The 22,864-nt window shown below is 41.1% G+C and overlaps 1 long non-coding RNA gene across 2 annotated transcripts; it reads left to right on the top strand.

Annotated features, from left to right (window-relative positions):
* The first annotated feature begins 19,503 nt into the window (after window positions 1–19,503).
* Window positions 19,504–22,492, top strand: LOC110797376 (uncharacterized). Of its 2 annotated transcripts, XR_008923130.1 has the most exons (5): window positions 19,510–19,803; window positions 19,932–20,095; window positions 20,870–21,031; window positions 21,248–21,331; window positions 22,253–22,492. It is a non-coding gene; the product is annotated as an uncharacterized lncRNA (long non-coding RNA). The 2 variants fall into 2 exon arrangements; XR_002535823.2 differs by having other exon boundaries at window positions 19,504–20,095.
* Window positions 22,493–22,864: the final 372 nt, after the last annotated feature.

The raw sequence follows: 22,864 nt of genomic DNA, 5'->3' as shown, positions 1-22,864 counted from the left end.
CCGTTCGTAAAAAAATTGCTGCGAGGGCGTAAGAAAAGCACTCGGTTCTAAAAGCGACTCATAAAAAAGAATAACTCTTTGCGTCATTGTTAGGCCTCGTACGACGACAATGCTCGACATCAAAACCGAACATGCTAATAATTATGAATGTCACATGGGCAAAGTATTCAAAAATAATGTTCAAATGAAGTTTTTAAAAAAATAATGTTCGAATAAAAAGTAAATCCGAGTCTAGACTAGGCTATGCCAAAGTACAATATGAATCCTAAAGTCTTAGTTGTCTTATCCATAGAATCGGTCCTAATGCTTGGTGTCGTTCTGCAAGTTAAAAGGTTAAACCATATTGAGTCTCCCTTCCTAACATTTAAATCAATAAACACCCATATGTAATTGTCATCCCTTGCTAAGAATCTACGGTCTCAATACTCTCTCCCACCAATAAAAATAATATATTATAGTATATGCAAAATGGAAACAGTCACATTCTGAAAATCATTCCCCCATAGTCGCACAACCCCCAAAGTGAACCTAAGGTGTCAATACCATTGGCAAGAAAAATTAATGGCCTCAAGGTTTATGATCACATTGGGTCACGACCATCATAGTCCTCTCGAGCCACTCGCTCCTTGAAATACTCCTAAGTACGGACTAAAAGATTTTCCATGAATGCAACATGACCGACCATGAAAATACCCAAATCGGCATACCATAAGGCTACCATTGGGGTAAAGCAATACACACTAAGAGAGAAGCCGCACTAATGATTCTAGCCTTGTAAAAATGGAAATTCGATCTCCCCAATTAACTACCTTGCCAACATTAAGCAAAATGGGGCATGACAAATGAACACCCAAGGGTTAAAATCTAAAGTGTCAACCAACGAAAGTTATGGTCCAATTAACCTAAGTATGAGAGTCGCTTGGTCAAGTATTATAGGCTTACGCCACGTCATCATTTAGAGTCTAGGCTACCTCCTTGTATTCATACACAGGTTATAATCAGAAAGATTAATGAAAGTTCGAGTCTAAATCACAACTTCCAGTTAAATCCCGGAAACCGGAATCTGAAAAGAAGCAAAAAATTATCTTCGATGTAATTCTTTCGTTAAATTTCAATAAGGTAAAAATAACATTTTGAATCTACGCTATTTGCACATTCTAAGAAACGACTAAATACGCTTGCAAAGTAAGACAATTTAAAGGTCCACCCTAGGCCTGCTAAAATTAAAGGTCCACCCTAGGCCCGCTAAAATTAAAGGTCCACTATAGGCCTACCAAACGAGGCTCAGTCAGTCTCGCCTCGTGACTCTAAGACCACAACCATCTACCTCTTAGCCCAAATAAAAAATTTGAAGGATTTATGTTGGGGAGAAATCCCAAGCAAAAAGAAAAAAGAGAAAGAGAAAAGGGAGAGCGAAAAGGGCGAGCCATGAAATACTTAGCCCGTACCTCCCAAAGCGCGAAATTTACCCAAGTAAACGGAGGAAAAGAATTGAGTCAACCAATCCAAATCATAAAATTCTACGATGTCTACCCTTTCCAATCCTTATGTTCTTAGACGCTTTCGCTCTGGGGCCCCTGTTCAGCTCATTTAACCCATCCATGTTCTCATTGCCATAACCCAAGAAACCATTACCTCGACTCTTGTTCTTGAACTTGTTGTCAACCGCAAACCACGCACTACCATTGACACGTGCGTCATGCCCATCATTTCCAAAGCCCAAACCTGCTCTTACACCACCATTAGCATAAGGACCATATAACTTGTTTGGATACATCCTGTTGATATACCCTTGAGCCGCCCCCATGCTACTCATTGGCCTTGGTTGATGTAAGCTCATGACCCTAGCACGAGGCTACAAATTGTGAGTCCTAGCAGATGTAATCCTCATGCTTGACTAATACCTATACAAATTATCCTATCTCATTCAACCCATCTTTCAAGCCGTCTTGAGTCACAAATAAAAAAAGGAAGACAAATGAAAAGTGCAAAAATAATAAAATGTGAATAAATAAAAAAGAAACTTTGCAAAAGCGCCTCTAAAGTTAGTTTTAAAAAAAAATCAGAAGCATTCAGCGCACCAAAAAAGATCCGCCCAGAAATAATTTTCAGCGCCCACAGCTGGGCGCCGAAATCTTTAACGCCCCAGCCTGGGCGCTGAATCTCTCTGCTTGCCAAAGTTTGTCCAGAAGTGCTCGTCATTTTATCCGCACACGCACGGAAAAATAACGAACACTTGGAGGGGTACAACACGTATTCAGACATACGTACCACCAAAGAAATACATGTACTCAATCAAAAAAAATATAAAACAAATATTTTGGCTTACGTCAAGGCAGCAGATTTAAATAATAATAAACTTCACTTATTCTACCGTTTTAAATAATATGTTTCCATCTCAGAACATACTTATCGAATTCGGCATTCTAAGAAACCATTTTCTAGGCTAAGAACTACGCAAGACCTGATTCCAAATTAAATCTATTTAAGGCGGATACGTAGGCAATCCGTGATTCGGTCCAACCAATTTGCAAAAATATTAAAGCCTATAGAAAAACAAGAATAAAAAATAGAAGTCCCTTATTGAAATTTAATTATTTGCAACCCAAGTCGAAAGAAAAATAGAAGTCAAAGGAAGAATCCAACTCATCAAAATGCCAAAATGAGCTACATCAAAAAATAATAAGGGCACGTACCCTTGCCAGAAGGAGCACTCACACTCCTAGGCACTTAGCCAAGACTCAAAAGACCGCTTTGCCTCAATTGAATGGGGGCTAGCGCAAACGTCCATAACCTCTAAAATACTCGACTTGACCCTCCCTAAAGCGAACTAACTCACTTAAAGACCTTCTTTCACCACTAGACATAGTCGTTCGCTTAAAGACCTTCTTTCACCCCTAGACACAGTCATAATCGCCAACAAGTAGTAAAGGCAGTAAGCTTGCAATAAAGAGGATTGTTCTACGGCATCGCCCCATCGTTCCTTCGAACTCAAGGCACCCGTTCATGGTAATTCAAATGCTTGCTGATCCTCTTTGAAAAAAAGAAACAGACATTGTCAATAGGACTTGGCACTTAACCGAGGCTCACCCTACTTAGACATGTGACACGGGTATCTAAAATCGAAATCTGAAAGCATTATTAATGGGAAGACATAACAACAACTGAGGGCTAAAAATTGAAATGAAAGAGCTAGGGAAAGAACTAAATATACCTTGACCTTTTGTACGGACATACACCAAGTAAATCTAAGTCAATTTGAAAACAGTTTATATTCCCGCAATTTTGGAAAAGATGGCCCTAAAAGCCTAAAGCATATGCCAAATGGGTACAAGTAATATCTTGACACCTGCACCCTGGCTTCCAGCAAATCCTTAGACAGCATTCCGAAAATCGTAACAGTATTTTGATTCACTCATATAATCCTGTACGAACCTTTCTATAAGTCAACTTACCTAGGACACCTCGGGTTGTACACAGTAGGACTCGGATTTTAAATAATTTTCAAATGATTTTCAAAGACTTCTTCGAACATAATAAAGTGTTGTTGGTTTAAGCTAAGTATGCGTTTATCTCAATGTTGCAAGTGAGTCAAAAGATTTCTAAATATGATTATGGGTAAAGAAAGGCACCTAGCGTTTGGTCAAAGGCACACTTCAACATGTGACTACCTTGACCATGGCAATGTCGCACAATACGACATTTACAGGAAAAGTAGCAAATCACTACTCGAACGTACCTCGCACTAAACGAGTCTGGTTCAAACTATTCATGATCCATGTCGCCATGAATGCATAAAAACGTATGCCAAGCATTATAGCACCAACCCAATCCCGTAGCTACAATTGGGGGCTTGAGAAAAACACTCTAAAAATGCTCGAAATGACGATTTTATCGCAAATTCTCGACGCTAATGCTATACATACATCATAGGGGCACGATCCTAAGCTTAATCGTGTAAAACGAACCTTAGAATGGCTGCAACCCCTCCTAAATTCTAAACACTACTTAGAATATATAAAGTCACCCCACTAACGAGGGTAACTGAAAATCGCGAGTCACCAAAACTCCGATCAAAATTACTGCACATAACGCTCGCCCTACAAGCTCCCGTTACACAGTCTACCTCGTTCCAAAGCAAAAGCGAAAGAAAAAATCAAGGATAAGAACTGTCAAAATATACCCAGAAAACATTTTCAACGCCCAGAGCTGGGCGCCGATATCTTTAACGCCCCAGCCTGGGCGCTGAATCTTTCTGCTAGCCATGTTTTTCCCAGATATAAAAATAAGAAAGAAACACCTATGAATCCTCGCATCGAACGAAGTAATAAGCCATGCATACCCACGCGGAAGGTGCTACACTTGCTCGAACACCTAAACGAGGCGTGGTGAAGTACTCCAATGCAAAAATAATGACGATATCCCAACTCCTGGAGGAATGTTCTAAGACACGCCGTTAGGCCACACAAGCCTACGTCGCACCATAAGTTCACCCGGCCCACGGTACAAGTCTAAAAAAAAAAAAAAAAGAGAGAATAAGGCATATTGCGCTAATGAAGGCACGACCAAGAGCACGTGTAAAAGAGGCGAAGACTACTTATCGCCCAAATTCAAAAAGCAAGCCACACGACTTCTACATTAAGGATTAAAGGTAGCCAAATATTACCTACCACGGAAGGGATAGCTCGCACCTACACGAGCGGAACCCCAAGGCATCTTTCTCAAAAGAACCATCCATTCGACTCGAAAATTGTCAATTTCTTTACTGAAGTTCGCACCTCACGACTTTGTTAAGAGTAGCACACCACTACAAAGATCGCTCGCACTTACGAGCACAATCCCAAACACGATCAAGGACATTACAGAATGCGTATCCCCAAGGAACCTCTTTGACAAGAAATGACCGTCAAGCACGAATGCTTGGGGGCTCGAAAGACAATATATATTATGCAAAGTAAAAACAATATTCCCAGACTACGCTGTACGAAGTCCCGTGTTTGGATGTCTCAAAAAATAAAACCGGTCTACGACCTCAAGACAAAGGTCGCCATTGACACTTATACATAGTCCCCTAATCAAGGACCCAGGTAGTGGCAAGATTGAGCCGTAAAGACTAGCTCAAAACCATGAAAGATGATGACCACAAGACAATGGTCCGTCTAAGCACGTTGTCAACCCACATTCAGGTTACAACTAAATCCGAGCATCCCTCGAAAGAATTCGCTCTTACAAGAATGAATAAAAGAAATTCTCAAAAGAAATCACGATAGGGACTTGCCCACCTCAATCGGGCAAGATCGCGCCACGAACCACGCGAGTTCTAAATCAAGAAAAAACGAATTCAGGGACGTCCACCCTCAGCGGACAGGGCTCGCCCACCTTCAGCGAGCGGGGCCTGCGTCACTAGCCGCGCTGGTCCTCAGTTTTCGAAAATGAAAAAAAAATATATAAAATCTTCAAAACAAAAACAGGCTCGACATCTTCAGCCGGCGGGGTCTACGTCACAAACCGCGTAGGTCCTTATTTTCAAATTTCAAAAACAGATTCGTCCACTTCTATCGGACGGGGTGTCCACCCTTAGCGGACAGGCTCGCCATCTTTAGCCGGCGCGGTCTGCGTCACTAACCGCGCAGGTCCTTAGTCGTTGCAGCGATAACCTTGATCGGTTTTCCCTTTTTCCAAAAATTAAAGGATCGGTTTTCCCTTTTTCCAAAAATTAAAGGATTGGTTTTCCGTTTTTCCAAAAAAGAACGATGTGATTGGTTTTCCCTTTTTTCCAAAAATTAAAGGATTGGTTTTCCGTTTTTCCAAAAAAGAACGATGTGCTGGATTTTCCTTCGTTTTACGTCCCATAAAAACAAGGGGGTTTTCTCGTTTAACTAGCCTTGAAAATGAGAATCTTTAAAAACATTTTTACCTCGTGGTTGGGCTTGGCCAGGCCCAATTACACTTTATAGCTTTGATTTCGAAAACATCTGTAGCTACTCCCAATGACAAAGAGAGGGAGTTTCTACACTTCTTTAGATCCTTCCAATGACAAAGTGAGGAAGTTTCTATACTATCCGTTGACAAATCCCAATGATACGTGAGGGATATGTCGACACTCAAGTGATGACCCTTAAGTCAAATGTTATCACTCGGGGGCTCGTGAGACCCTCGCAAAAACAGGTCACCATGGCTTGTGTGGCGCACTCCGTCTAGTACTTTGACCATCGTCTTATTCCAAGACTCAGTCAAAGTGGGGGCTAACTGTAGACACATACTTTTGTCCCCATTCTCGAAAGGGAAGGTTCGATGATGAAAACGTAAATCTCCACTTGACAACGCATCTCCTATAAAATAACGAATTTCATTACCCCTTTTCATTTCACCCGAAACCTGCTATTTATAGAAACCTTCTATTTATGGAAACATGCTAAAAATAGTAACTGCCGTAATGGGTAGTTGTTAAAAGTGGCAAGTCATAAAAGATAGAAACCTGTCAGAATTAGGTGTTGCACTCCAACATAAATCATAAATGAGATAGAAATTGCGAGAGAATCCTATTCCTAATATGATTCGAAAATAAGAGTCACGTATTAATTAAAATCCTAACGAGCCTAGAGTTCGTAACGAGCCCAGACGCATCCCGTCACAAGGTTAATACGCACTAAAAGACTCAATTAAATCTCAAATACTCCGGATTCTAGTAATCCGAATCTGACTAAGAAAAACAGCCCATACCCTATTTTCAACGCCTGGCTCTGGGCGCCGAAATCTTCGGCGCCCAGGCCTGGGCACTGAATATACCTGGTACGTGTTTTTTCCTAATTCCTCGTGGATTAGAGTTCTGCAATTCTATCTTTCCACGAACTCTTTTCTATAAATAGGGTCTTAAGTTCGACGTGAAAAGGACACACAACACACAATTATATTCTGAGTATTGACTCTAAACCCCTAAGCCTAAGCCTCACGCTGCAAAATTGATCACGCGTTCTGTCGGAATCGATTCATAAGTCAAAGTGGTTAGTTTTCTGAGAACCGTGACGCACCTCTCAAGGGTGCGTCGTAATGTGTCCCTTTTCCATGGTTTAATTGCTTTCCTCGCCCTTTTATGAACTGTTAAACTAACTAAAATCTGGTTGTTCGATCATGCTTAATAAATATGATATTTTTGGGAAATTGGATTATCATGCTAGGTCCCTTAAAACAATCTAAATCAGATAATCGCGTTCGATCTAGTATTATATGTTGCATATTGATAAAATCAACTCAGATTAGTTTAATAGTTAACGCATGTCCCTTCAATTATTTATGCTGAGCTAGTAAGGATATCCTGCCTCTGGAGTTATCGAAGAGCGAGTACTCCTCTCGGTAGTTACAGTCCCCCGAACACTCAATCTCTACCCTGCGGGTGTACGTTGAGCGATCCCCACCACCAGGGATCACAAGGGAACCTACGGCCGTCGTGTTCAAACATAATTGCACTCCCTTTATGTCACGATAACCGGGTTTTGTCACTTTTTTTCATTGTCGTTAAAAACTGAATGGCGACTCCTATATTACTAGTCAATTGGGTGTAAACTCACAGGAAATTCAATTACACTTGATTTGACAAAAAGAAGCGTCACACCCACGAGGGACGAGGTCACACATTAGCCTCGTGCTTTTTCGACCCCCTCACAATTACCGGAAATGTCGTGGGAGCAAGTCCCGCAAAGAACCGGTAAAAACCAAACAAACTCACCAAATAATCGACGAACAAGGCATATGTGGAAAGTGGGAACCCACAACAACGTAACGAAACCAATCCATAATCATGCAAAGAAGCCGCGGGGTGCCTCCTGGAAGCGCTCGTTTAACGTCATTAGCTTGACGAATCCCCCCAAATTCATGGGGGGTCTTTGAGGTCCAAGGTAGAAAAAGATCCAATGGAGTCTCCCAAGTAATAGTGTTTGAGCCGATGCCCATTCACTTTGAAGGACCCGGAATCATCATTCCGAATCTCGATAGCACCATGGGGGAAAACCCGAACAACATCGAACGGACCACTCCACCGGGATTTGAGTTTTCCCGGGAACAACTTCAAGCGAGAGTTGAAAAGGAGGACCTTTTCCCCCTCCTTGAACTCTCTCTTCTCAATTTTGACATCATGATATTGTTTAGAACGCGCCTTATAGATGCTCTCCGAGTCATAGGCATTCATGCGGAGCTCTTCTAACTCATGGAGATCGAGCAAGCGCCGCTCACCCGCACTAGGGAGCTCGAAATTCAAAGTTTTGATGGCCCACATGGCCTTGTGCTCAAGCTCCACCGGCAAGTGGCAATTCTTGCCATAAACAAGTTTGTAGGGAGTCATCCCAATTGGCGTCTTGAAAGCCGTTCCATACGCCCATAAGGCGTCATCAAGTTTGATTGACCAATCCTTGCGGTTTTTGGCAACCGACTTCTCCAAGATAGACTTGATCTCCCTATTGGTGACTTCCACTTGGCCGCTAGTTTGAGGGTGATAGCCCACACCAACTTTGTGACGAACACCATACTTCCGCAAGAGAGCCTTGAACTTACCATGGGCAAAATAGGACCCTCCATCACTAATCAAAGCCCTAGGAACCCCAAAACGCGGAAAGATGATCTTCTTGAAGAGGTTGACTACCACTTTATGATCATTAGTGGGAGATGCAATGGCTTTCGCCCACTTGGAAACATATTCAACCGCTACAAGAATGTAGAGGTTGCCATAAGAAGAAGGGAAGGGACCCATGAAGTCGATTCCCCACACATCGAACACTTCCAGCTCTAGGATAGGATTTTGTGGCATTTCATGTCTCTTGGAAATATTACCCGTTCTTTGACAACGATCACAAGACTTGACAAATGCCCAAGCATCCCGAAAAAGGGTAGGCCACCACAACATGCTTTGAAGAATCTTGGAAGCGGTTCTATCACCTCCCATATGCCCACCACAAGGGGAGGAGTGGCACATACGAAGAACACTAGGGAACTCTTCATCCGGAACACACCTCCTTAAAAGGCCATCCGAGCACCTTCTCAACAATGTGGGCTCATCCCAAATATAGCGCCTAGAATCATACTTCAACTTGCGGCGCTCTTGAGTGGTGAGATCTTCCGGGATCGCCCCACAAGCCAAGTAATTAACTATGTCTACAAACCAAGGGAGTGGGGAACTCCCAACCATATACAAAGTATCATCTCTCAAAGCATCCTCGATTGGGACATCATCCGGAGCAACACTCCCAAGTTCTAGCCTAGATAGGTGGTCAGCCACCACATTCTCGGCTCCTTTCTTATCTCTTATCTCAATATCGAATTCTTGAAGGAGTAGAACCCAACGAATGAGTCTTGGTTTGGCCTCCTTTTTCGCCATAAGATAGCGAATAGCCGCATGATCCGTGTACACAATTGTCTTTGACCCTACTAAATAGGTCCTAAACTTCTCAAATGCATGCACAATGGCGAGAAATTCTTTCTCGGTCGTGGTGTAGTTGGCTTGAGCTTGATTGAGAGTCTTTGACATATAATAGATCACATGGAGCTTTTTGTCCTTTCGTTGACCAAGAACTCCCCCAACCGAGAAATCACTTGCGTCGCACATCAATTCGAAAGGTAGAGACCAATCCGGAGCTTGAACTATGGGAGTAGAAATAAGGGCACTCTTGATTGTGTTAAAGGCCTTGAGACATGCGGGATCAAAGTGAAAGTCAGACTCTTTTTGGAGGAGGTTTGTGAGAGGTCGAGCAATTGAGGAAAAATCTTTAATGAATCGCCTATAGAATCCGGCATGCCCAAGAAAGGACCGGATCCCCTTAACATTCACCGGGGGAGGCAACTTCTCTATGACTTCGATTTTCGCTCTATCTACCTCGATCCCATGGTGAGAGACCTTATGCCCTAGGACAATTCCTTCCTCCACCATGAAGTGGAATTTTTCCCAATTGAGCACCAAGTTGACTTTCTCACACCTTGCAAGGCACTTCCCAAGATTGATGAGACATTCATCATAGGTGGATCCTCCCACCGAAAAGTCATCCATGAACACCTCCATTTCTTCTTCGAGCATATCACCAAAAATGCTCATCATGCACCTTTGGAACGTCCCGGGGGCATTGCAAAGCCCAAATGGAATCCTCCTATAGGCAAAAGTCCCATAAAGGCAAGTAAATGTAGTTTTCTCTTGGTCTTCCGGGTTTATGGGGATTTGAAAGAACCCGGAATAACCATCAAGAAAGCTAAAATACTTGTGTTTGGTTAGACGTTCAAGCATTTGATCAATAAATGGTAGAGGAAAGTGGTCCTTCTTAGTGGAAAGATTGAGTTGGCGATAGTCAATACACATGCGCCACCCGGTTACCGTCCGGGAGGAAATGAGCTCTCCATGTGAATTCTTGACTACCGTCATCCCACCCTTTATTGGAACCACATGGACCGGGGATACCCATCGACTATTAGAAATAGGATAGATAATCCCGGCCGCCAAAAGCTTCATTATTTCCTTCTTCACCACTTCTCCCATAGGTGGATTAAGTTTTCTTTGCCTCTCACGATGTGGGACGTCATTGTCCTCAAGCTCTATATGATGCATGCAAAGGGTTGGGCTAACACCTTTCAAATCACCAATAGTGTAGCCCAACGCCCTTTGATGACGTTTCAAGATATGAGTGAGCTTGAGCACTTGCTCGTCATCTAAAGAGTAATTGATAATCACGGGGTAAGAAGAGTTTGGTCCGAGAAATGCGTACCTCAAGCTCGAAGATAGAGGTTTTAGCTCTACCTTGGGAGCTTCCTTTGTTAGGTTATGATATATATGAATAAACATAAATCATGCGGAAAAACCATAAAGCCAGGAAACATATTATTTACACATAATCATTTAGCATAATTTAGATGCATACACTTTGTAGCGTGCCCTCCCTAGCTGCGCCCGAACCGAACAAGAACAAGTCTTTAGGACTCCAAGTGTCGTCCCTCCGTATATAGTCCACAGCACATCCGGATCCGCCTTAAGATTGACCAACTAGAATCGCCCTTAAGGTACTATAGATTTCGGCTAAATAGGCAAGTGTTTATGGCTGATTTTTGCTTGAAAATCTTACCTTTGAATACTTCAATTCTCTATGTAAATATGTGACCCTAGACACCTATTTATAGAGTTATGGAAAAGGACTTGGAATCCTATTAGGATACTAATTTATTTAATTAGAATCTTATTAAAACTCTATTAAACAAATTCTATCTTTATTAGGATTAGGATTTAATCATATGACGAATTCCGATAGCATTAGGATTCGTCACGAACACGAGTACACACACACGCATGCACGCCCGCACGCAAGCCTTGCGGCCCACGCCGAGCGCACAGCGCATGGGCCTTGCTTCGCAGCCCATCTTGCTTTGTCGTGCGCGCGCGCCAAGGCTTGGCTGGGCCTGGCCTTGCGCTGGGCCTGGTTGAGCACTTGGCGTGGATGCGTGTGGCTTGCTGGGCGTCGACTGGCCTCGTGCTGGGCCTTCGTCTAGAAAGCCTCGTCCGATGCTAATTCGTACGATACGCTTTCCGATTAAATTCCCGATTCCAGAATTCATTTCCGATACGAACAATATTTAATATTTCCGATTCCGAAATTAATTTCCGTTTCGAACAAATATTTAATATTTCCGTTTCCGGAATTATTTTCCGATTCGGATAATATTTCCGATTCTGACAATATTTCCGTTTCCGGCAATATTTCCGATTCCGGCAATATTTCCATTTCTAATAATATTTTCCGATACGTACCATGTTTCCGTTTCCGGCAACATCTACGACTTGGATAATATTTATATTTCCGATACGATCCATATTTCCGTTTCCGGGAATATCATCGTTTCCGGAGTATTCATTTCTTGCCTTTGACGATGTCAGCTCCCACTGAAACCAAGATCCGTCGATTCCGAATATCCATAGATGGAGTATTTAATTCCATTAAATACTTGATCCGTTTACGTACTATTTGTGTGACCCTACGGGTTCAGTCAAGAGTAAGTGTGGATTAATATCATTAATTCCACTTGAACTGAAGCGGCCTCTAGCTAGGCATTCAGCTTACTTGATCTCACTGAATTATTAACTTGTTAATTAATACTGAACCGCATTTATTAGACTTAATATTAAATGCATAATTGGACCAAGGGCATTATTTCCTTCATCCTTACCAATTCGGGCTTCATCCAAAGCTTCTTTCCCATCCAACATAAGCATGCATTACTCGGGTTGAGCACAAGTGGGTGGTGCATCCAAGAGCTCCTTGTAGTTAGCCACTTCGATCCCTAGAGTACCTAAACCATGTCTATTCAAAAGAACAAGATCAAGTGGATCATTAGTGGTGAGCAAGTGCTCGTGTATGTCATTCACAATGGGATCAAAAGAGTCAACCAAGAAACATTTCTCATTAGTGGAACTAGGATAACGCATGGCTTTATTCAAGTAAAAAAACAAACTATCCTTCCCAACTTTCAAAGTAATGTTCCCTTGCTGACATCAATAATTGCCCCCGCCGTAGCCAAGAATGGGCGGCCTAGAATAATAGGGACATGCACGTCCTCATCTATGTCTAGGACTACAAAATCGACGGGGATCACTAATCCACTAACCCTCAAGGGTACATCCTCAACCTTGCCAATATGGCACTTGACCGAACGGTCGGCAAGTTGCAAGGTGATGTTAGTTGGGACAAGATCACCAACTTCAAACTTGGCGAACACCGAATAAGGCATTAGACTAACGCTAGCACCCAAATCGCACAAGGCATTGCTTATTTCAAGTTCCTTAATAGCACAAGGGATAGAAAAACTACCCGGGTCTTTGAGTTTGGGTGGCATTTGGTTGAGAATGATAGCACTACAATTCTCGGTGAGGTTCACCGTCTCCTTTACGTCGCAATCTCGCTTCCCACTCAAGGTTTCTCAAGATTTCCTTGAGAAATCTTGAGTAGGTAGGCATTTGTTTCAATGCTTCCGTAAAGGGGAGGGTGATGTGCAAATTCCGAAGAACATCAAGGAATTTTGAGAATTTCACATCCAACTTGTGCCTTATGAATCTTTGGGGATAGGGAAGTTTAGGAGTGAGGAGAGGTAGGGGAGGTAGGAGAGTTGCCTCCTTTGGTATAGGAGTTTCACCTTCATCATTGATGGGAGGCTCCTCTTCTACCCCATCATTGTCACTAGACTCAAAGACTCCCTCTTGATCCTTCCCATTGGGCTTAGAAACCTTACTAGCTCTAGGAATATCATCTAAAATCCTCCCACTCCTTGTCACTATGACATTCATTTGCCTTGGAGCATGACTTTGGGGTGGGAGACTAGCATGCGCATGATGTTCCCTAAAGGTATTTGCAAGTTGAGCTAGTTGGGTCTCAATCATCTTCAAGTGAGTGTTGGATTGTTTGAATCCATCCTCAAACTCGACATTCTTCTTGGCTTGCGCCCCCACAAACGACTCCATGAGAGCCCCAAGATTAGACTTAAGAGGCGGGAGTGGTGGAAGTGCAACGCCATAACCACTAAGGTTTGCTTGATATTGGTTGCCAAAGGTCCTCGGTCCATTGAATCTGGGAGGTGGCAATTGAGATGCACCATAAGGACCTCCCGAGTTCAAAGGATAACCCCCACTTGAGGCACCCCTAAATTGCCCATAAGAATAGTTATAACCCCCTCCACCTTGATGGTTGGGATTATAACTCCCTTGGTTGTACTGGCCTTGATTGCCAAAACCTTGAGATTGACCATAGGGAGCTTGGCTTTGATAGCCTTGTGCTCTATAGCCACCTCGATTTTGGCTATCATACCCACTTCCTTGGCCATAGCCTTGGTGGGGACCATACATGGAGGGCCCTCTGGGTTGCCTAGCAAAATTAGGATTGTTAGGGTTATCATTCCTAGACCTCTCATTTATGGCATTAGCATACTCTACATCAAACTCGCCTTCATACGAAGGGCCATAATCCACAAATGACAAGTTATGAACTAAGGGGCATGCATCGGGGGAATGACTATAGTCTTGGCAATTTTCGCAAAAGAAGGTGCCCGGAGGCATTGAGCCATAAGAACTAACCTTGCCCTTCCCCTTAGAGAGAAGAGTGGCAGAGGGAGGAGGGATTGTAGATGGTGATGGCGGTTGGCTCGGTGTGTTTTCAAGCTTCTCCAAGCGTGAAGTAAGCTTCTCTATCATCCGTGCTTGCTCTATGGCGTACACCGAACCTTTACCATCTTCACTCCTACCTTTCCCATCATAATTCCTTGTGCCTACATGCCAAGATTGGTAGTTTTGAACTACGTCCTCAATGATTTCCTCTATTTGATCCTCAGTTTTATTCATGATGGGGCCTCCCGCGCCCGCATCAAGACTTGTCTTCGAACTTGGACTCAACCCCAAGTAAAATGTTTGGAGCAACAACTATTTAGGAATCTCATGGTGAGGGCATTCCCTTTGGTACTCCTTAAAACGATCCCAATCTTCGAGAGTGAATCATCTCGCTTTTGCTCAAAGGATTGAATCTTGTGGCGACACTCCGATGTCTTCCCATGCGAATAGAACTTGTTTAAGAATGCACTTGTAACTTCGGTCCAAGTGCGAAGTGGGTTGGGCTTGACCTCCTTGTCAAGCCAATCACTTGCTCGCCCAAGTAGAGATAACTGAAACAATGTCAACCTCACATAATCCGATGTGACACCATTGTGCTTGATTGTGTCACAATAGTGCTCGAACTGTTTAAGATGTTCGTGAGGTGATTCATTACTCTTCCCACAAAAGGGGTGGCTTTGCACCAAATTGATCAAGGCGGGCTTGATCTCAAAGTTGTTGGCACCCGTTGTTGGGGATTGAATACCACATGTAGCTTTGAATGCCCCCGGTATTCCCAAGTTCTTAACCGGGAGCGCCATGTTCTCAAAAACTTGCTCCTTCTCTTGTTGTTCCTCACCAACACTCAACGATGCGAATCTGTTATTGCTTGATGAGCTAGACCGTACACGCCTTTGTCTCCTAAGTGTCCTCTCCAATTCGAGGTCAAGAGGATGGAGGGTCCTTTGACGAGCACGCCCCCTAACAAGCATACAAACTCAAGAAAAATCGTGAGCAATGCCAAGGAAAAGAAAGCTAAGCGAAATCGCAATGTTTTTGTATTTTCTAATGATGAACTAGTCTCAACTTAAACTCAAAAACAACAACCGTTCCCCGGCAACGGCGCCATTTTGATAGGCGTATTTTCCGTCGTTGATAGAAAACAACCTATGCAAACAATATTTATAAAACCACTCAACTACCGGCTAGCGGTAAGGAAAGGGATCGTCCCAAAGAAACGGTGGTTATTGAGTTTGAAAGTCAATCTAGTTCGAACAAGGATTTGGTTTTGAATTGTCACTTTTAAGAATCTAAAACTAAGAATTATGCAAAAATTGAATCAAGAAAGGGAAACTTTAGGGAGTCGGTGATAGGCTAGGGAAACCGGGGGAAATGAATTCAACTATCTAGCAATGGTGATCATGCAGCGAAATGGTGATTAGGCAAATGGCATCTAAAGACAAACCCACCACCTCTCGGATAGGGAAAGCTAATCGTCTAATCCACGGAAGAGCTTTCGCCTAATCCTAGATTAAACTAACTAGCATATAATAGGCACCGCCATTTGATCACACAAGATAGGCCCACAATCTCTCGCCAAACCTATCCTATGGTTCCACGTGAACCCAATCGAATAACATTTGCAACTACCACTCAACTAGCATGGATATCCTATCATCAAATCATATTTAATCACATGAATCAACCAACAATCAATCAACAATTTCCCCTAATTAAGCCCCTAGATTCTCCCCTTTCCCTAACCTAATTCTACTCACTAATCATTCTAGAAATCAAGCAATCCATTAATTCTAAGCTAGCAAGCATGAAATTGAAGGAGTAGGAGAAGAAAAATTAAGAGTTCAATTGCACAATCAAATCACAAATTGAATATCAAAGTAACTTCAATCAATGAAATCAAGAATTCAAGAAATTAAGGAATTGAAGAACAATCAACAACAAAGCAAGAGCAAGAATTAAGAAACTAAGAATTAAATTGCAAGAAAAAGATAAGAGTTGAAGGAATTACAGATTTGAAGCTTGAAATCAATTAGTTTCTCTCTCTAGAACACTAGCTTGAAGAGCAAAATATCTAAAACTTCCTAAATTCTTTTTCTGAAATTAAGTTGTTAATGAAAATAAAGAAAATTCTATTTATACTAAACCCCAAAAATAAGAGATTTAAACTCGAAAACTGAATCCCGCGCAGCCGTGCGAACGGGCATACCCAGCTGCGATCGCACCTGTGCGATCGTGCTGTGATTCCATGCGAACCAGCTCAACAACGATTCTCCTCCTTCGATCCGTGCGATCGTGCTCAGCAACCGTGCGATCGCACGGTTCTGACTTGGCCAATTCTTCTTAAATCCTCATGTGCTCGCACAGGAATTCAGTGCGAGCCCACCGAAATTCCGTGCGAGCGGGCTCCTCTCTGGTGCGATCGCACAAAATCACTCATAATTCCTGCATCGATTTTCCAAATTCGTGCGAACGAGCTCTTCTTTTGGTGCGGTCGCACAAATTCCCATATAGTTCCTGCATCGATTCTCCGAATTCGTGCGAACACACACTCCTGGGGGCACGAGCACACGAATCTGCTTGACTTTAGAGTTTACTCTGCTGACCCGTGCGAACGCACATAAATTCCGTGCGATCGCACGGGCTCTGTTCGAGCAATTCTCAGCCATTTTCTATCATTTTCACCATTTTTACCTCAAAAGACATAGATAGAATAAGGAGATAAAAATGCAACAAAACTATACAAAACTATCAAAAAGCTTAATAAAATTCTATAAAATCCTAGGCCTAGAGCGACATAAATGCCGCTCATCACCCTCCACTAAGAACATAGTTATCATTATCATTACCCCATTGCCTGAAAGAGGCTCCCACAAGAAGAAGGGTAAGGGGGGGGGGGTCGTGTTAGGTTATGACAAATATAAAACATATATTTCATGCGGAAAAACCATAAATCCAGGAATCCAAATTAATTTCCACATAGTCAATTAGCATAATCTAGGATACATACATGTGACGCGTGCCTTCCCTAGCTGCTCCCGAACCGAACAAGAATAAGTTTAGGACTCCAAGTGTCGTCCCTCCGTAGATAGTCCACAACACGTTCGGATCCGACTTACATTCAATTAACTAGAATATAGTCTAAGGTTTTAATGTTATTCGTACTTAATTATTGGCAAATTATTAAGCTTAGTTTAATCTTAAAACTATATGAATACTTGAGAATATGATGTATAAATTGTGACTATTCATCACCAATTTATAGGGTGAGATTATCGGACTTAGAAATCCACTAGGATTCAATTTATCTAATTCAATTAGAATTAGACTTAAATTAAACCTTTGTTTTTAGTGTTTAGTTAAACGACTAACTCTAGTGAATTTAGGAAAATAATCTAACTGGACAAATCCTAATCTCCTAAGGATTCGAAGCATGCACGAACACAACGACACGCACGAACAACCCACAAGGGGCGCTATCCGCGCGCGCGGCCCAGCAGCGCTGGCACGCGGCCCAAGCTTGGGCGCTTGGCTGGGCCTGCCTTGGTGGGGCGCGGGCTTGCTGCTTCGTTTGCTCGCTTTGCACGGGCTTCGCTAGGCGCGGGCCTAGCTTCGTGCTGGGCCTTGCGTCTAGCAACCTCGTCGGATGTTTATTTCATACGTAGCGCTTCCGATTCATTTTTCGATTCCGGAATTCATTTCCGATTCGAACAATATTTAATATTTCCGATTTTGGAATTAATTTCCGTTTCGAACAAATATTTAATATTTCCGATTCCGGAATTTATTTCCGTTTCCGGCAATATTTCCGATTCCGACAATATTTCCATTTCCCATAATATTTTCCGATACGTACCATGTTTCCGTTTCCTGCAACATCTACGACCTGGACAATATTTATTTTTCCGATACGATCCATATTTCCATTTTCGGAAATATCATCATTTTCGGAGTATTCATAATTTTCCTTTTGACAATTTCAGCTCCCCTGGAACCGAGATCCGCCGATTCCGAATATCCATTAATGGAGTATTTAATTCACTTAAATACTTGATCCGTTCACGTACTATTTTTGTAAGCTGTGGATTAATATTATTAATTCCACTTGAACTAAAGCGGCCTCTAGCTAGGCATATAATTCACTTGAACTCACTGAATTGTTAACTTGCATAATTAATTAATACTGAACCGCATTTATTAGACTTAGAATTTAATGCATACTTGGACCAAGGGCATTATTTCCTTCAGTCTCCCACTTGTCCTTAGGGACAAGTGTGCATTGCCTAATTCCTTTGTCGCTTGATGCTTGCTCGTGAACATAAGGTAAGAGTTGTCATCCTTATTATGTCCAGAGGTATTTCTCGGTTTTAGAGTTCAACCGATCAAATAAACAGATAATCATAACCTATGATTCATCTGAGCACGGCTATGAATTTTATAGTTTCTAGCTCTCTGAGTGGCCTTGTACAACTTTCAGCATCTCATCCCGATTTATGGGAGGACAATCCCAATCTTGCGATCTTGAGATTAGACTTCGTTTGATAGGTGAATTACCCGAGCGTTGCCGTTACAGCCTCCTTTTACGGTGCGACGGTTGACAACGTCAAAGTAACCAGTTCTCAAACAAGTAATCTCAAATCATTCAGGTATTGAGGATTAGTGTCTAATAATTTTAATGAAATTTACTTATGACAGATTTTCATCTCTTACAGTAAAGTTTCATAGGTCTATCGATACTAGTCTTCTCAAAGTAAGTATCTATGCAAATGATTGCGACATTGCCATGTCCACATAGTTCAAGAAATAAAACTACTAGTCATCTTGCATTCTAGTCGTCTAGCGTTTTCTATGCGTCCACCTTTATAGAAAACTTCCGACCAGGGACCTTTTTTCAACTTTTGACATGCAAGTTCACTTGATAGACATTTCTTAGTCACATGATCGGTCCTGACAGTCTATCTTGAATATATCGTCAAATTGAAGGGACTCATCATTTAATAAACCACAAATTAAATGGGAAATGAATTCTATTCATTTATATGAATGGTTAACCAATAACGTTTTACAAAATATTAAACTCTAAAACTTTAAAACATTAAATAAGGACATCAAAGCCATTCTCCAACATGCTTGATTCCCATAGCTGCAGTGTGCGAGTTGTGCTTCGCTTGCAGCAGAGGTTTAGTTAATGGATCTCAGATCACTAGAGGAAAAATCGTCATGTGCTTCCCTTCAAGTGCGGCTCATTTTATAAATTGGCAGCACTTGAGAGCACACACAAAAAAAAAAATTAACATTTTTACAAGTGCGGGCTCATTTTAGAAAATTGGCAGCATTTGAGTTCAAGTGTGGGCTTTAAACTTAAGTGCGGGCTCATTTTACAAAAGAGCCGCACAAAATATTTCCCAAAAATATTTGGTTACATGTTTACCCTAACTTTCCCGCTTATCTCTCTTCCCTTCTCCGGTTTCTCTCCTTCCCCTCTCTGGTTTCTCAACACTCACTACACACATCACACTGTCGTTCCCCCATCATCGCGTAGCTACTGCTGTTCCTCCACCGCGTCGCCGCTGTTGTTCCCCCACCGACGCGTCGTATCTGTTCCCCCACCTCCGCGCTGTTTTTGTCCCCCTCTTTTTGGATTGATTAATTTTGTTTGAGCTTTTTTGCAGCTATTGTCATTGATAATTGTATAACTTTTCTCTATCATATTATAGATCTATTTGGGTTTAAAAAATAAATTTGGGTTTTATGATTTAGTGTTTTTACTAGTTTATTCTTGATTTTCTTATGGGTCATGTTTGATGTTTTGATTTAGGTACTGAATGTCAAGATAATTAAACTAGGGAATACTGAGTGCGATGTTTCCTGAGGTTCGAAAGCTTCCCCAATGGTTCTTCAGTTTCCAGCGATTTTTTTGTGTAGATTCTCGATGTATTGTCCTCTATTGGGCTAGCTCGGAGTCGTCGATACATTTTATCGGTGAGTCAATAGCTCTAACATCAATTTGTGATTAATTAGTTTTGGAACTTTGTTATTTTTTCGGTCTATTTGATGTGATTTATTTTGGTAGAAATCTGTAAATTTGGGTGAAATCTGTTTTGGCTATTAACATATAAGTCTGGTTCTTGTTGAACTTTGATAATAATGTTGTAAATTGTCTACTATTTTTTACAAACTTTATCATTGGGACAAAAGAAATTTTTCTGCATTGTTGGACCAATATTTCGATTTATCTTTTCCAGGCCAACATATTTTGGCATATTATTAATTTGTAAAAGTTTTAACTTAGTCTTCTCTGCCGGTTGTAAAGAATTGGGTTTCTTGCAAAGGGTCATTATGCTCGTTGGTTCACCAAGACAAGGTTTAAATTGGTGTCATTTTCTTCCAAGTAATATGTAGTGACCTTAAGATCAATCGCATGGAATGAGATGATAAAAAACCCTCCATGTTTGAATTTGTTTGGCAAGGGGTTGTATACTCTTTCTTCACTCATTCATGAGTGTATGCTTGTGATTGATTTAGGAGTACACATTTAATGAACAACCAACTTGCCTTGTCCTAATATGTCATATAAATGAAAAGTTTAGCACAATTTATGGTTTATATGGCCGATTTGTATGTTTTGATGTGTTCTCTAATATGTAACATGAACTGACAGTGGCTAACAAAGTAATATATCTATTAAATTTCATTCTATATTGTTATCCCATGTATATTGTATTTATATTAACTGAGTTTGGCCTGCCTCTGTAGATGGATGGGTTTGACCAGACAGTGAACATTAAGGTTATCATGGGCCTCATGGCAAGTAATCGAGTTGATTCTCTTGATCCTGCATTGCTACAACTTGGAAGGCTAGACATGAAAATTGAGTTTCCTTTGCCTGATAGACGATAAAAGCAACTTGTTTTTCAGGTGCATTTTTATCCTACTTTTCCTTGCCGACTCCTATATTTCCTTTTGTTGGTTGGGTGGGTAAAGGGGGTTCCTTAAAACCTTTGTGTTGTTCTGTTCTGTTCTTATCATGTTTTAGTTATTGACATCAATTTTTGTCTACTTTGCTACTCCTATCTGTTGGTGGTCTATAACTCTAATATATGAATTTCTTATCCGCCTTTGTTTTTTTGCCAGGTCTGTATTGCGAAGATGAACTTGAGGGATGAGCTTGTCTTGGAGGATTATGTTTCACGGTCATACAAAATTAGTGTTTCCGAGGTCAGTAGTTTGGTATTCTTATACTAGTGTCTTATTAGTCTCTTCTATGGCCACCTTTGCATATTCATGTCGCAGATTACACTCGCCCTCCACCACATTTGATTTAATATCTGGAAAAAGTCAATTCCTCTTTGTTTCTTGGTGACTCAAATTCATTATTCCACCATGATAATTACTTTATGTGGTTTGTTCTTATTAAATTTATCTTAGTTTTCTTACTAACTATATATGCTAAACGTCTTTGAACTACATGGTTATTCTGGCCTATATACGGCGGCATTCTACTCCGATTCTTTGTTTTTCTTGGGTTTTTTTTTTCCAGTTTTGTGTTTCTTTGAGAGTTTTTCAATTCTTCTATATTTTCTCTGTAATCATTTTCTCTAAAAAAAAATTAGAAGTGAATTTATTGAGTTTCTTTTATATAATCAGGATTACATCCCAACAATTTTTAACAATTAAAGTGCGAATTTGGTTGGTGGAAAGTACCCTTGTGAACTTAGGACTCTAGATACTGCTGGTGAGTTTGTGTAGTCCACTGATTTATGATCACTATCTTTTTGGTTTAATTATTGGTGCTGATGTAAGTTCTCCAGGAGTCCAGGGTACATAAATATAGAAATGTGATGGACTAATGACATGATCAACTAGGCTATAAGAATTAAGAACTCTCATTTTGTAGACGTTTTTAGTAAATGCAGTGCTTTTAATCTAGATGCCCATTTCTCAAAATTCTATCCACATTATTAGATATGTTCTCTTGTGTGCAACTAGGAGCAAAATAAGCCTTTTTTTTTTATTATACGGGTCATTATTAATGTTCATTAATTAATTATTAGGAGCAAAGTCTTACTTTGTTATATGATACAATATTTATAATATGACTAAAGTATATATTTCTATTTTATGGTCGATCTTCTGAAGGTACTCAACAATTCGAGTGAGCAGCCTTGCACCACTAAGGAGATGAATGAAGTTCGAGACAAGTTGGCAAACTTCATTACTAGTTATTGTCTTTGATATTTTGAACATTTTTTTTTCTTGTAATGAATCTTAGATTATGGATGCTATTTTTTCAAATGATTGTAATATTATCGACATATAGATTTATAATGTATAGTTTTTATTTTAATTATCTATATAATTGAATACTTTTGTGATATATGGAGTAGTGTCGTGGTTGAATTGGATAATTTATGTAGCAGGAAAATCAATTATATAACAAATTTCTAGATCAAGAGCGGCTCATTTATATATCAAGTGCGGCTCATTTTTATGCTTGTGCTGCCCATTTTTATGTCAAGTGCGTGCTCATTTCAAAAATTGGCAGCACCAAATTTGTCAAATGCGAGCTCATTTCCAAAATTGGCAGCAACAAATTTGTCAAGTGCGGGCTCATAATGCAAAATTGGCAGCACTAAATTTGTCAAGTGCGGGCTCATTTTGTAAATTGGCAGCACTTGATGTATCAAGTGTTGCCAATATTTTGGCAGCACTTGAGAAACATCAAGTGCGGGCAAGCCATGTGCTGCACAT

The sequence above is a fragment of the Spinacia oleracea genome, chromosome 6 (assembly GCF_020520425.1).
Source record: "Spinacia oleracea cultivar Varoflay chromosome 6, BTI_SOV_V1, whole genome shotgun sequence".
Taxonomy (NCBI): Eukaryota; Viridiplantae; Streptophyta; class Magnoliopsida; order Caryophyllales; family Amaranthaceae; genus Spinacia; species Spinacia oleracea.
Note: the sequence above shows the minus strand (reverse complement) of the source record. Positions and strands in the feature narration are given on the sequence as shown.